This window comes from Erpetoichthys calabaricus, chromosome 1 (assembly GCF_900747795.2).
Source record: "Erpetoichthys calabaricus chromosome 1, fErpCal1.3, whole genome shotgun sequence".
NCBI classification, from domain to species: Eukaryota; Metazoa; Chordata; class Cladistia; order Polypteriformes; family Polypteridae; genus Erpetoichthys; species Erpetoichthys calabaricus.
In genome coordinates, this window is record NC_041394.2 from 52016559 (window position 1) to 52031572 (window position 15014).

Genomic DNA, 15014 nt, shown 5'->3' on the forward strand with positions numbered 1-15014 from the left:
CTCTGTCTTGTCATGGAGCACAGTTTAAACTTTTGAAAAAGAGACAAATGTTTGTTTGCAGTGTTTGAATAACGTTCCTGTCTCTCTACAACCTCCTGTGTTTCTGCGCAAATCTGTGACCCAAGCATGACAATATAAAAATAACCATATAAACATATGGTTTCTACTGCGCGGATTTTCTTATTTTGCGGGTGGCTCTGGAACGCAACCCCCACGATGGAGGAGGGATTACTGTATATATTAATCTTGGAAATACAACAAAATTAAAATCTGGTAACTGCCACACGTTCCACTGAGGCTTACGTCATCGTTCTTGTCTTGGTCATGTTGGCTGTCCCATTCAGTCATCCACTGAGAGTGAGTACAGCTCATATATATGGGGGCACCAAAATGTTTTAAGTATTTAGGGCCTCGAAAGCTCTTAATCTGGTCCCACCACTAACCCATGTACACCTCCATGCCTGCACGACCACACCACTCTCACATTTAGGCCATTTATTATCCATGCTCCATGCCACGCCGCATCAAATCATGTCACTGCTTCAATGTCAGAGTAACTTCCTGCATCAAGGTAAGTGTACATCTTAACTATTTACACCTCTGTCTCTGTTCTATAAATACTTAAGCACAAAACTCAACCGACTTTAAGCTATTCTGTGACATTCTGTCGCAGGGCCATGTGGACATTGAAGTCTGGGGTGGAGCCTCCTAAGAAGCCTTTGCAGAGAAAAAGTGAAATAGAGAGAGAGATGATTAAGCACTTAAAGAGCACAACTCACTAAAGGGAATGTAAATGGTCTCAACTCTGAGCACAAGTGTTCAGTGTGAGGTGGAGCTGGCAGCATGAATGAGCAAGCAGTGGAGGTGGCAGAGAAAAGATCCTCGCATCCATGGAAGGAACCTTGGAAGATCAGTCATGTTATCAAGCAAGCAGCAGGGTTTCACAATGTATTAAGCTGCTAGTACCAGTGATGATAAAAAGGCAGCAAAATAATCAAAAAAATTGGAGATCCATATTTTCATCACCAAAAGAAAGCATTAAATATATCACAACATCAACTAATCAACAGCAAATCAGAATTGAATATTCCTAATAGTCCAATTTCTTTTGAATTGTATTATACACAAGTAGATGCGCAAAATTTCCCCTAAAATTCATTTTGCATACATTTTTGCAGTTGCTAATGCAAACTCACTAGAAATATATTTTGCAATTTAAACATTTTTGACAGTTGAAAAGCAAGGAATATTGCTCCCTAAGGGTTAATCTCTAGTTGATACCTTTGGCAGCTCTCCCATGCTGCTGCTGCTGCTGCCCCAGTCTTTCAGGACTCCTTCCATGAAGCCTCAGATGCTCTTGTTTACCTCTTGCACTACCTGCCTGCTCATTCACAATGCTGATTCCACCTTGCACAGTTTATTTGAGGTCAGAGTTAACACTATCTGTGCTTAAGTGTCCTAACACTGTGAGCTGATCTAAGCCAGGATCATTCTGGAGATTTTCTAGTAGCCACATACCAAGGCAAATGTATTTTAGCAACAGAGAACACCTCCAAAGTGCCTGTGGGCAAGTGCTCTCTACGTATGCTCCTACCCCTCCTTTAACTCACTCTGCACCACACTACTTTACCAAGATTTTGTGCATGGAGAAGAAGATGCAGATGAGATGAAAATACATGTGCAAAAGCCACAACCATTTTGTGAAGTAAAGCACTACATTTTGCTACAAATGTAATTTCTCACAAATCATTTCTCACATCACTAATGAGAATAATGATGACTACTCCAAAATAATGAGATGTAACAAGTTCATGTATGCGTTAAATTGCGTCACAAAAAAATTGTCACGTGTGCTCATTTGCAACTTGAATTCTTCTGTTCCACTTTGGGGCTTGAAGGCTAGAGCCCTTTAAGTCAGCCATTGATTCATTTTTTTGTGAAGTAGTTTAAGGGGTGCATGAACTTCAGCATCTCACTGTTTTGGAGTTGTTGTCATTGTTATCATTAATTACATTGATTGCTTATATATGCAAAAATTGGAAATTTATGAATATTCATTTGTGTTTCTGCTTTCACTGTTGAATATTTGATGATGATGTTGCGATATCTTTAAAAATACTGCTTAGAAAAATAAAAGGAACACTTTTTAATCAGAGTATAGCATCAAGTCAGTGTTAATCAGTTTCAGCTGCTTGGTGTTAATGAAATTAACAACAGATGCACTAGAGGGGCAACAATGGGGCGACTCCCAAAACAGCAATGGTTTAACAGGTAGAGGCCACTGACATTTTTCCCTCCTCATCTGTTTTTTCACTAGTTTTGCATTTGGCTACGGTCAGTGTCACTACTGGTAGCATGAGGTGATACCTGGACCCTACAGAGGCTGCACAGGTAATCCAACTTCTCCAGGATGGCACATCAATATGTATCATTGCCAGACGATTTGCTGTGTCTCCCAGAACATTTCAAGGGCATGGAGGCAGTTACTCTAGGAGAGCGGGACAGGACTGTAGAAGGTCCTTAACCCATCAGCAGGACCAGTATCTGCTCCTTTGGGCAAGGAGGACCAGCATAAACACTGCCAGAGCCTACAAAATGACCTCCAACAGGCCACTGGGGTGAATGTCTCTGACCAAACAATCAGAAACAGACTTCATGTGGGTGGCCTGAGGGCCTGACGTCCTCTAGTGAGCCCTGTGCTCACTGCCTGGCACCGTGGAGCTCAATTGGCATTTGCCATAGAATACCAGAATTGGCAGGTCCACCACTGGCGCCCTGTGCTTTTCACAGATGAGACCAGGTTCACCCTGAGCACATGTGACAAACGTGAAAGGGCCTGGAGAAGCCGTGGAGAATGTTATGCTGTCTGTAACATTGTTCAGCATGACCGGTTTGGTGGTGGGTCAGTGATGGTCTGGAGAGGCATATCCATGGAGGAATGCACAGACCTCTACAGGCTAGACAACAGCACCTTGACTGCCATTAGGTATCGGGATGAAATCCTTGGACCCATTGTCAGACCCTATGCTGGTGCAGTGGGTCCTGGGTTCTTCCTGGTGCACGACAATGCCCGGCCTCATGCAACGAGAGTATGCCGGCAGTTCCTGGAGGATGAAGGAATTGATACCATTGAATGGCCCCCACGCTTGCCTGATCTAAATCCAATAGAACACCTTTGGGACATTATGTTTTGGTCCATCCAACGCCGCCAGGTTGCACCTCAGACTGTCCAGGAGCTCAGTGATGCCCTGGTCCAGATCTGGGAGGAGATCCCCCAGGACACCATCCGTCATCTGATTAGGAGCATGGCAAGACATTGTCAGGCATGCATACAAGCACATTGGGGATATACAAACTACCGAGTACGATTCTGAGTTGCTGCAATGAAATTTCGGCAAAATGGACTAGGCCATATCACTATAGATATCCAGCAAGATTTTTTTTCCACATGAGATCTGATATGTTTACAAAGTGTTCCTTTAATTTTTTTGAGCAGGTCACTTTCAATTATTGGTTTGTTGTACAGCCAATGATTTATTGATTACAATAATTTTGTCATCTCTGGGGTTCATAGTCTAATGGATTGTGGAATGCGTAGCTTTTTCTCACACAGTGTTTACTGGAGACCTTATCCTTTTTCTGCTGACCCCCAACACTGGTGCTGCTGCATTTATCTTCCAAGGCTCCTTCCATGCAACTCCAATGATCTGTTTTTGTCGTATCCACCGTCTGTGCAATCTCACACAGCTCACATGTGTCTGAATTGGACCAAGTAAGTGTCAAGAATGAGCCTGGCTTCTGCCCAAGCCTCTCCTTTGTGTACTACTAACACCTGGCCTCACCCATCTCTGTGTCTTAGTAAATTAAAATAAATATTGTTGTAGCCAACAGAAATTGTGGGTTCTGAGGAATAAGCATCCAGAGTGGAAGTTCACCCAAACCTGGGATCCTGAGATCTGCTGCTAGGTTGGTGGGGGGGTTGCCATACAGCCCAGAGAAAAGGCCACGTGAGTTTACCACCTGCAAGGTGGACAGTGGAGGAGATTGATGAGTGGAACATACCCAGAAATCAAATAAAGTATTCATATTGTCAGATTTAATGTTATTGAAGACAGCTAATAACAAAGAACACTCCAAAATAGGCAACATCTGGTGTTTGACATTTCAAATCTGGCAACAACCGTGTTTAGCAGAGACTAACAGAGGATTTGTGTGCATTTAAACCCATCCTGAAATTGAAGGAAATGATGTGGCACAGCAACAGACAAAATACAAAAGAGCAATAAGCAAAAATGGACTAAATATTGACAATGCCTTAGAAAACTTGGAAATTATAAGTATGGTATAATTTAAGGAGGAGATTAAAGAAAGGTTAAAGCAATAAAGGAGATATGAAAGTAAAGGTAGGCATCACATAATTAAAGTAGTGATAAATAGTAAAGACAATTTCAGATAGATTTAAACTACAGCAATGTTGTTAAAGTAAATATCTATACAGAGGTAAAATGTTAAAAAGAACTTTGACTGCCAGCCATACATATATCATTTACCTATTCAAGAAAATGAAGCTCTAAAGAATGATTTGTAAGAAAGCAGATAATACCATATATATTGTCACATACAGTAGTTCCTTGGTATTGGCAGGAGTGACTCACTTACAGGGCAAAGGGATGCCAGTACAAAGTGTTACATCAGCTTGAGTGCCCACAGTCAGCGGTAACAATGAAGCCTGACACTATTAATGTCCATCGCGTCCTCTGGTGTTATGGTGCTCTAATTCAAAGTATAGTAGTTGTTCACATCTACTGCAAAAAGCCTGTAAGCAACCAATAGCCTGACATGCACAGTGGGCACTAGACTTCGAGGCAGGCAATGTGAGTGGCACCTTAAACAGTACACAATAATAGTCTTCATATAGGTAGGTATATTAATCATTACAATATAAAGAAAACTTTAGATTTAGTTACATGAAAAATCTTGTTTCTGAAATGTAATTTGTACATAACTAGTGATGAGCAAAACCCGTGGAATTCGCATCGTTTTGAGTTTGGTGAAAACATGTTTGGGAATTTCTGCAAACTTAAAATGCATTGAAGTCAATGCTAATTATTGTGGCCAAAAATTTGACCTGAGCTCTAAGAAAGCAAAGCTAACAATTGCACCACCATGCCTTCCTGAGATGAAATTATACTCCAAGTCCACAGCACTCAGAGTCCTTTATCTTTCTAGAGTCTCCTGAGCACCTCTCACTAGGACTAACTGACACCCACAGAGCCTCTGATGCAAAGGATCAGTGTTATATAGTTGGGAGGCTGTCCCTGTCACAACTAGATCTGAACTACGCAGATCATAACATGCTTAATCCAGCAGTGAAGACACAGCTTGCTAGGAATCTGTAAAGAACAACAAAGTATTTTCAAAATGGTCAGCTAATGTACCTTGTGGCGGACGGCCAGGTCCCATGCCCGGCCGAGATACCTCTTTGTCACTAGATCCAGGGGAGCAGCCATGGGAGCCACACTACATCCCTTGGAACCTTTGTTGGCAGCCCCCCTGGGTTGCGTCGGGGTCACTTTCATGGAACACCGGAGCTCATCTTGGTTGGGCTCCGAGGCCTCTGCCAGGGGGAGCTGCATAGAGCTGCACAGCTTAACGAGCCCATCTGGGCAGGAGCGTAGCCACACCCGGAAGTGCAGCCAGAAGTAGGTCAACAAGCACCTGCAGCACTTCCAGGTGGGCTATAAGAGGAGCCTGCAGCCACTACTGAGGGTGCCAGAGTCGGGAGGAGGACGACGACAAAGCTGCACTGGGAGGAGTGGAGGAGAAAGAGTGTGTTTTGGGGTGATTTTTCTTTGTATTTTGGGACTGTGTTGTGCCTGTGGGGTTCACGGGGAAGACCTGCCCCACAGGTGAAGAAAAAATAAATCTTTTTGTTTGTTTTACATGTGCCTCCGTTGTCAGTCTGTGTCTGGTTGGCACCAACCAAGCGCCAATATCACATCCTCTCAAATGAAAATATTACAAGGTTTTTTTTAACATATGTGAGGTGCAAATCAAGTGCCAATCGAGTGACATCATGCATGCATGTATACGTCATTAATTATTCATGCATGTGCAAAGCCGATCAGGGAAAGTGTGAGGTGAAGTAGGCTTACAGCATGCATGCATTAAACTTTTGAACATGTGCAACACAAATTGGGCAGGTAGCACAGATTGGTCAATGAGATTCCCATCCAACAGCAATGTAATGTTGCACTGACCTTGCAAAACATCATGGGGCACTGGGAAAAAAATTAATCTAAGCTGGCCATTTTTCAGAGAAAACTTCAGCAAACATGTCAGAGGCAAACCTAATAAATTCTGTCAACATTATACCTAACATGCTTGGAAAACTCAAATTTTTTGCAATTAAATTGCCCATTAAAATGCATCTGTATTTGACGGATTCATTGAATGGGTGAGTGTTGGGTACAGAAATATCTCCTTAACTATGTTAGGGCGGGTGTTGACTTATGTCGACTCATAGGCTCAAAGGCAGATATAAATAGTAATCGGAAATCATCCGTAAACGTTGAGAAAACTCTCTGTTACGTTATAGGTAGACGCTCTTTGCTAGAAGGAAAGTTAGCATCATTGACTTGACTTTAAATACCTGTGCGTGAGTGAGTAGTAAAGAGCAAAAATGTCTAAAATGACATTGACATCTGGCAAGAGAGCGAAGCGAACGCGCAAAGCAAAATACTCTGTGCATATTATTTATCTTTTTTGTGTATTATTGTTGAATCAGACTCTGATTTATTGGACTATGATTTTGATGCAAGTGATATGGAGATCGAAAGTGAAAGTCAGCTATCTGTGTCAGCTCAGTAAGTGCCTTTCAGCTTATGAGTGATGAGACAAACAGGTATGTAATAAGTATGTGAATTCAGATACTGTAGAGGCTCATTTATGACATTTGTCATAAATAAATATTTTATGTTGATTTATGTGTGAAACAATTGCTTTGTGTGCTTTTCAGAAAACAGAGTGTTTTGGAAAAAATATTCAGCCCTTTCCAGAATGGAAAAAACAATAATAATTAGCCCTCAAAGAGTTAAATGACCGGTTCATAACTCACCATCAGCCTCCTTAATGTCACAAAATCACAATCTTTGTTGTTATGTTATAGCCTGGGCTTATATGTATTTTTGTTTTATTGTTTTTGTTGTTGGTATTTTTGAATTATTATGTTTCTTGTTTCTGTGTAATTTCTGTTAAGTTTGCTTACTATCTTTAAATGAGAGGCAGGGCTACCATGGCGTCACATATGTGACGGGTTGTCATTTAGTGTCATTTTGATTTAGTTCTGTATTTTTTTATTCTCTGATTTTAGTGTTTTTTTGCTCTTTTTCTTGGATTCTTAAAAACAGTTTGCAGATTTGTACTTGGTTTGACTTTTAAAGCATACCTGTTTTGCCCTTTAATTGCATTTTTGTAATTAATTTTTATTTATAAAGATTCTTGTTCTGCACTTGTCTATTGTTAAAGAGCATTTTTTGAATTTGGAACTATTTAAGGATATTTTGAAATTTTAAAGCCTGCTCCCAATTTGTAGGCTCATGAAGGCTACAGTCTGCAGGTAAGAGTTGAGGGCTGGCTGATTTATGGTGAGCCTTAACTTTGTAGGCTGGTGAAAGTCGTGTCCTGCTTTGAGGAGCATTTTGGAGGCTGCACACACCTTGTTCCCATGTTCATGTCACCTCCACTTGTTGTGACTACTCACATGAAATATCTAAAGTGGTGTGAGGTCTTCAAAAATAGCCAGGGAAACATCCCTGACTCCCACCAGCCAGACCAGAGGTGGTGCACCATAAGGCAGCCTAGTTTTCATTTGAGTGGCTGGCTTTGGCCTCCTTCTTCTTTATGTACCATGTCCTCAAAAGACTTTGGAAAACATTCTGGTCATCATGTTTTTGTTCACCAATCAGTGTCAATCCTTTCCAGTCACTCCAGTTCCTCTGTCTAGTGTCAGACACGTGCTCTTGGGAGACATCTTCAGAGCTCGTCTAAATTTATAGTTCCTCCTAGGTTGAGGGTTGGTGCTGTCATCTAATGTCTCTCAATCTTCTTTTACCATTAGAAAAGAAGATCGATGGCACAAAGAAGCCTGATGTCACTTCCAATCTGGACACTCTGAACTCACTTCTTCTGCAAGTTTAAAAGTTCTCCTCATGTTCCCATTGGTCAGTCTAAATGTGGATTGGTGACGATAAAGTGGTTGTGCTTTGAATGATTGGATAATTGTGTCAGTAAAGTATATTAGATGCAGCAGAAAGTGAACTCCAGGAGGAAATATTACTTTTAGTTATGAAGTAAGAAAACTACAATTAGCTGCATTTTTCGTGTCCTGTTTTTGATTTTTATTGAAGCAGGGCAGTGGTTTTCACTGCTGCCTCACACTCCATCATTACCTGTGGGAAGTTTGCATGTTCTCCCCAAGTTTGAGCGGGTTTGCCTCTGGTATTCTGGTTTATATGGCAAAGATGTGTGGCAAATCTAAACTGGGTAAACATGCATGAGTGTATCCTGAGCTGGACTGTCACCCCACTCATGCCCACTGTGACCCTGAATTACAGTTCCTATAAAAAAGTTTTTACCCTCAGGTAAGTTTTGATGCTTTTTTGTTATGCCATATTGAATCACATAGGATTTTATTTGTCTTTTTTGTCTTTAATATTAAAATGTAAACAGATCTCTGCAAAGTAGTCTAAATGAATTAGAAATCATTAGAATGTGGAGCTCAGTTAAATCAATCATGAAGAAATGGTAAGAGAATGGCACAACTTTAAATCTGCTAGAGCAGGCTGTCCAGAAATAATGAGAGATTATGGAAAAAGAGCACTAGTTAGGAAGGCCAGCAAGAGACCTATGGGAACTCTGAAGGAGTTACAAGCTACAGCCGGAAGAAGGGTCTGTGTGGTAAGAATAAAACTCAGTTTTTTGGCCGTCAGACAAAACGCCATGTTGCACTGCGTATCATCCTCACCATGAAGCACAGTGGTGGCAGACTCAAGATGTGGGGGTGCAGCAGGCCCTGGAATGCCTGTCAAGGTAAAGGAGAAAATTAATGCAGCAAAATTCAGGGAAATCCTGAAGGAAAACACTGATGTAGTCTGCAAGAAGCCTCCACTTTGGGAGAAAGTGTGTTTTCCATCAAGATAGTGACCACAAGCATAAAGCCAAAGCTACAAAGGAATGGCTTACAAATGGCAATGTTAATGTCCTGGAGTGGCCAAGTCAGAGTCCACATCTCAATTCAACTGAGAATTCCCTTTCCCATGCAGCCTGACCAGAAATTCAGTAATTTTGCAAAGAAGAATGGGGAAAAATATCCAGATGTGCAAAACTGCCAGAGTCCTGTGCACACAGCCTGAAGGCTGTCATGGCTGCCAATGGTACGTATATCTGCTAAATACTGACTTGAAGGGGGTGAATACTTAAGCGATTGTTTTGTGCTTTATATTTGTAATTAATTTAGAGCACTCTGCAGAGATCTGTTTTCACTTTGACATTAAAGAGTCTTTTTCTGTTTATCAGGGTCAAAAAGTTTAATTCAAAGTTGTATAACAATAAAATTTGGAAACTTTCAAGGGGATGGAAACATCCATCCATCCCTGTTCCAACCCGCTGAATCCGAACACAGGGTCACGGGGCGTCTGCTGGAGCCAATCCCAGCCAACACAAGGCACAAGGCAGGAACCAATCCCGGGCAGGGTGCCAACCCACCGCAGGACACACACAAACACACTAAGCACACACTAGGGCCAATTTAGAATCACCAATCCACCTAACCTGCATGTCTTTGGACTGTGGGAGGAAACCGGAGCGCCTGGAGAAAACCCACGCAGACACGGGGAGAACATGCAAACTCCACACAGGGAGGACCCAGTAAGCGAACCCAGGTCTCCTAACTGCGAGGCAGCAGCACTACCCACTGCGCCACTGTGCCGCGGATGGAAACATTTTTTTATATATATCTATCATTGAAGATAAATAGATGGATGATTTTTTTTAGCTTATTTGATACTTTATGGTAGTCTTATCTGCTCAGTGTGGAATATGTGATGGTGCTTCATGTCAATGGTGCTATAAAAAGGAGGACTTTGAAGTGAAATGTCTTCTTTTCTGCATTCTCTGTGAAAGGAGCTATAAAACATCAAGACCTACTAAAGTGTATCTCAAGGACCTCTTTGAAGAAGACAGCTGCACCTCAGCAGTGTCATGCTATTTACATAGCATGCTTGTTCCATAGTTAGGAATGTTAAAAATTCATTTTATTTATTTCAGAAACAGGATAGAACGCAAGCTGCAGGTGTGGAGTCTCCCTCATGGTAAGGGCTCAAGTGTTTTTCTGTTTTCTGGCCTGTTTTCTGTTGCTTTAATCAGTTGCACTGGGGTTTGCTCTTTCTCATTGTTCTAACAGGGCCAGGGTCCTGGAATTCTCCTGAACTCCTTTGTTTATTTGTCAGGAAGCCGTCCTGAATGGCAGCGGATTTTCCTTTTTCTGATGGATTTTGCCATAAGACATACAATCACATCTGGCTAACTGCCATTGCAAAGATTCAAGTGCTCATCCTACTCTCAGCAAAATCCAGTCTTCTACATCTCAGCCGTTTATCCTATTGTGTTGTAATTAAAAATGAAATCATTATCTCTTTCGGTTATGATCTGCTCGCCATGCCCTTAGGTTGTGCTACACATTAGAATAGAAAGGCTTCTCAAAAACAATGCCGGAGAGACTTACAGGGCAATCGGCTTCGTCCGCAGCCCTTGGAGACCCCTCAGGCTTTTTTTTATAATTGATTCTCTAATCAGAAGTCAAATCCTGCTTTTAATTGCACTCTTATTATAATTAAACACGTTATTTGCTTCTCAATGTCTGCTTTGATTGTGACAATCCAGAAACCCCCAATAAGGTTTATTCGCTCTTCAAAGGCTTTTCACAGGCACCTTTCTCTGAACCTGCTTTATCCAAATTTAGTATCCTTTAAGGTCATTTCTGAAAGCCCCTGATGTCAGCCGTTTCATGTCAGTAATCAAATGATGTGATGGAGTTTAGGGATCAGGCATAGAGGTCAAGGCACTGGACATTAAAGTATGAAGTTTCTGGTTCAAGGCCACTATGTGATCCAAAGCAAATCGCTAATCCTGTCTGCTCTCCAAGTGTAAATATAAATGGAAACAGCTGTCATGTATAATGATTTCTCTAGTTTCCCTTGAAGAAATAAGTATTCAGTAATAATTCATTCTTATCTTTTGTACAAACTCAGATCACGGTACACTCAGTACCAGCAGGGTGGTATGAATGGCGTCACAAATACCAACTGCAGCACTCCAAGCAGAAAGGCTCCCATATTGTAAACGTCATGCTATTATGAATTATACTGTGGAAAAAATCACTGAAGAACTTACAGTAAATAACTGGCCAAAAAGTGCCAATAATACACTGTAAAATTATTGGTAATTACTGTAAAAAGAGCTACAGCTTATGACTGGACTCAAATTTATAACTTCTTGTCAGTAAAGTACAGCTCTTTGTTGTTAATTGAACCAACACATACTGTGTAAGCAAACCAAGTGCTTTTCAACACAAAGAAGTGGAATGTTCTTCAATGGCCAAGTCGATCAACTTGACTTCAACCCAACTGGACATGCATTTCACTTGCTGAAGATAAAACTGAAGGCAGAAAGTCCAACGAACAAGCAGCAGCTGAAGACAACTGCAGTAAAGGCCTGGCAAAGCATCTGTAGGGTGGAAACCCAGCACTTGGAGATGGCCATGGGTTCCAAACTTCAGGCAGGCATTGACTGCAAAGGGTTTTCAAATAATTATTGAAAATGATTGTTATATTATGATTATGTTAGTTTGTCTAAATACGTTTGAGATCCTGGAAATGGGGGGACCATACCAAAAATGGCTATCATTTCTAAACGGCTTGTACAATACTTTTGTTAAATACCTTAAATTAAAGCTGCAAGTCTACATTTCAATCACATCTTAACTGATTCATCTCAAATCTGCCAAATTAATGAAAATTGTATCGCTGTCCAAATATTTATGGACGTAACTGTATAGTAGCTGGTAAACAATTCAATTCCACCAATGAGCACTCAGATAAAAGGTACATTCTAGCAATACCCCTCTGCCATTAAATAACATCCAAAGGTCCCAAAAGAGTTCATTATTAAAAGTCTTCTTAAAACATTTGATTTACAGAATAAGACTTCTTATTAAGTAAATGGTTATTACAGAACAAAGCACAAAGTTAAACGTTATATACAGTATGATCTAATTTCTTAATCTGTAACATTCCAGTACAAATGAAGTCATGATGTCTTAGCATAACAGACAGGCAGTCTGAAACACTTTTTTCTTTTCTCTGACCATCGCCCTGCCTTGCACCCTATGCTAGCTGGGATGGGCCCCAGCCAACTCCACGACCGTGGTCTGGAGTAAGCGATTTAGGAAATGACATAATAATAAGCAGTGATAAAGACAGAGATTTGCCAACACTTCCACAGAAATGAAAGAAGCCTTAATGCTTACAAGGCACAAAATCTCCATCCATTCATCCATCCATTTTCCAACCGCTGAATCCGAACACAGGGTCACGGGGGTCTGCTGGAGCCAATCCCAGCCAACATAGGGCACAAGGCAGGGAACCAATCCTGGGCAGGGTGCCAACCCACCGCAGGACACACACAAACACACCCACACACCAAGCACACACTAGGGCCAATTTAGAATCACCAATCCACCTAACCTGCATGTCTTTGGACTGTGGGAGGAAACCAGAGCGCCCGGAGGAAACCCACGCAGACACGGGGAGAACATGCAAACTCCACGCAGGGAGGACCTGGGAAGCGAACCCGGGTCTCCTAACTGCGAGGCAGCAGCGCTACCACTGCGCCACCGTGCCGCCCTCTCTATTATAAAAAAAAATCTTGGTGGAAGGGAGACCAGGGAGATGAAACGTGATCTTCTCGGAAGGCACTTTAAAGACCCACGAGATGAAAGAGATTGGCCACGGTGTGTCTTGTGGGGACCTTAAACATGAGACTTCCTGCCAAGAGATTGCAATTTGACGTCCCGTGAGAGACACTTTAACGTCATGCAAGACAAGGTAGTGAGACAACATTTCAAACAAGTTCACGGACATCTAACCAAGCAGTTGTTGGAATGCTTTTGGCAGACAGACATCATGTGCTCCCAGTTCTTAAAACAACGACAAGTGACAAGCAGAATACGCAGCTCACCAGCAGCAGCAGCAGGAAGCCCGCAAATGATCTGACCGCTTCTCCTTATCATGCGTTCAGCCCCCCTTCACAACGCGAGCGTCAGAGACGCGAAGTGGCAAAAGGACAGCTGCTGTACAGGCTTTGAAATGATCGACGCAAAACGCGACAAGCAGAAAACGCAGCTCGTCAGCAGCAACAAGCCAGCAGATGATCCGACTGCAACTCCTTTGTGTCCGTTCAGCACCCCCTTCACAACACAAGCAGCGTTATATGTCCTGCGAGAAAGAGATTTAACCAAGCCCGGGGCCGGAAACAAAGGACAAGTATTGTTTTTACAAAAGTTTTAAAGTAAAAGTGAAAATAATGCATGTGTAACAATTCCCATGAAAATAACAATCTCTTTAAATTGTATATCCGGTAAATCAAACCTGGGGGTGGGCGAGCGAAGCAAGCAGGGGGCAGAGCCCCCTATTATTTCAAAAGGAAAAATCTTTCATGTGGTTCCTCACTTTGAGAATTGTGCATGTGTGTAGTCATTCAAAGTCCACTAAGCATCTGAGGACAGGACACACATGAGGGTTGACCAGGTTCTTCTTTTTCTCAGAGACCTTCCCACTTCTTTTGCCCACAATTTTCATGGTTGCCATCCTGGTGCCAGTGGTTGGGATAATACCAAAAAAAAATCTGAACAAAAATAACATGATAAGTGTGTGCACATCTGCACATTTTACTTAAACCAATTGATTTATACACTGTTACATGCAATATTATAATTCACATTTGTATTTTTCTTCAGAATCTGAAAATCAGTTTTGTAAAAAAATAACTTTTGAAAACATCTTAACAAACACATTCAAACATACAAGTTGTCTGTTCCTGTTTCTGGTACAGCATATTGAATTTGTGAAAAGATGAAAATAAGGCTGCAGTATATTACTGAAAAACAGCCAAACTACATTCAAAACTGCCTGTAAGTGTCCTCAAGGTTTGTTGTGAAAAATGCTGCTTAGCTACTGAATTTGTATTGTGAACCCATGGTGCTCTAGGACAAGTGAGAATTGAACTTGCTTGGCAGTCCTGGTAATTAATCAAATCATTTGGTTAGGCCCCTTCTCTTTTTTCCTTACATTTCTCTGTTGGATTGGGGAGTCTCCGGCCATTATATCAAGGTAACTGAAGCACAATCATTTTAAGAAACAGAATAATGCAATTTATTGATAAACACAAGGATTATTGAAATATGATAGCTGCTGTGGGACATGGCCGGCCTTTTATCCCGGCCAATACCCCCAGGCCGCCAGGTGGAGCCCTTCATGCAACATAGAGGTGCCCCGAGTTCCAGTAGGGCATCATGGACAGTGGAATTTTTCATCACAGCCCTGCTGGATACCAGGGGAACCTCCAGGGGACGCTGCAGGAAGGCCCAGAGACTATTATGTGCCCTATAACCCGGAAATACGTCGTAGTCATAGCGACAGGAAGAATGACGTGTTTCCGGGGTGAAGAAGAAGAGTTTTTATATGACCCGGAAGTGTTCCTAGTCACATGGACAGAGAGGGCGAAACACTTCCGGGTCAAGGACTATAAAAGGACTATGGGAAATCCCAGACGTCGAGCTGAGCTGGGTGGAAGGGTGGCAACGCGTCTGGGAGTGTGGAGGATTGTAGTGATTGATTATTGGTGATTTATGAGTATTGTGGAGTGGAGGGTGCTTTGTGCACGTTATTGTTCAAATA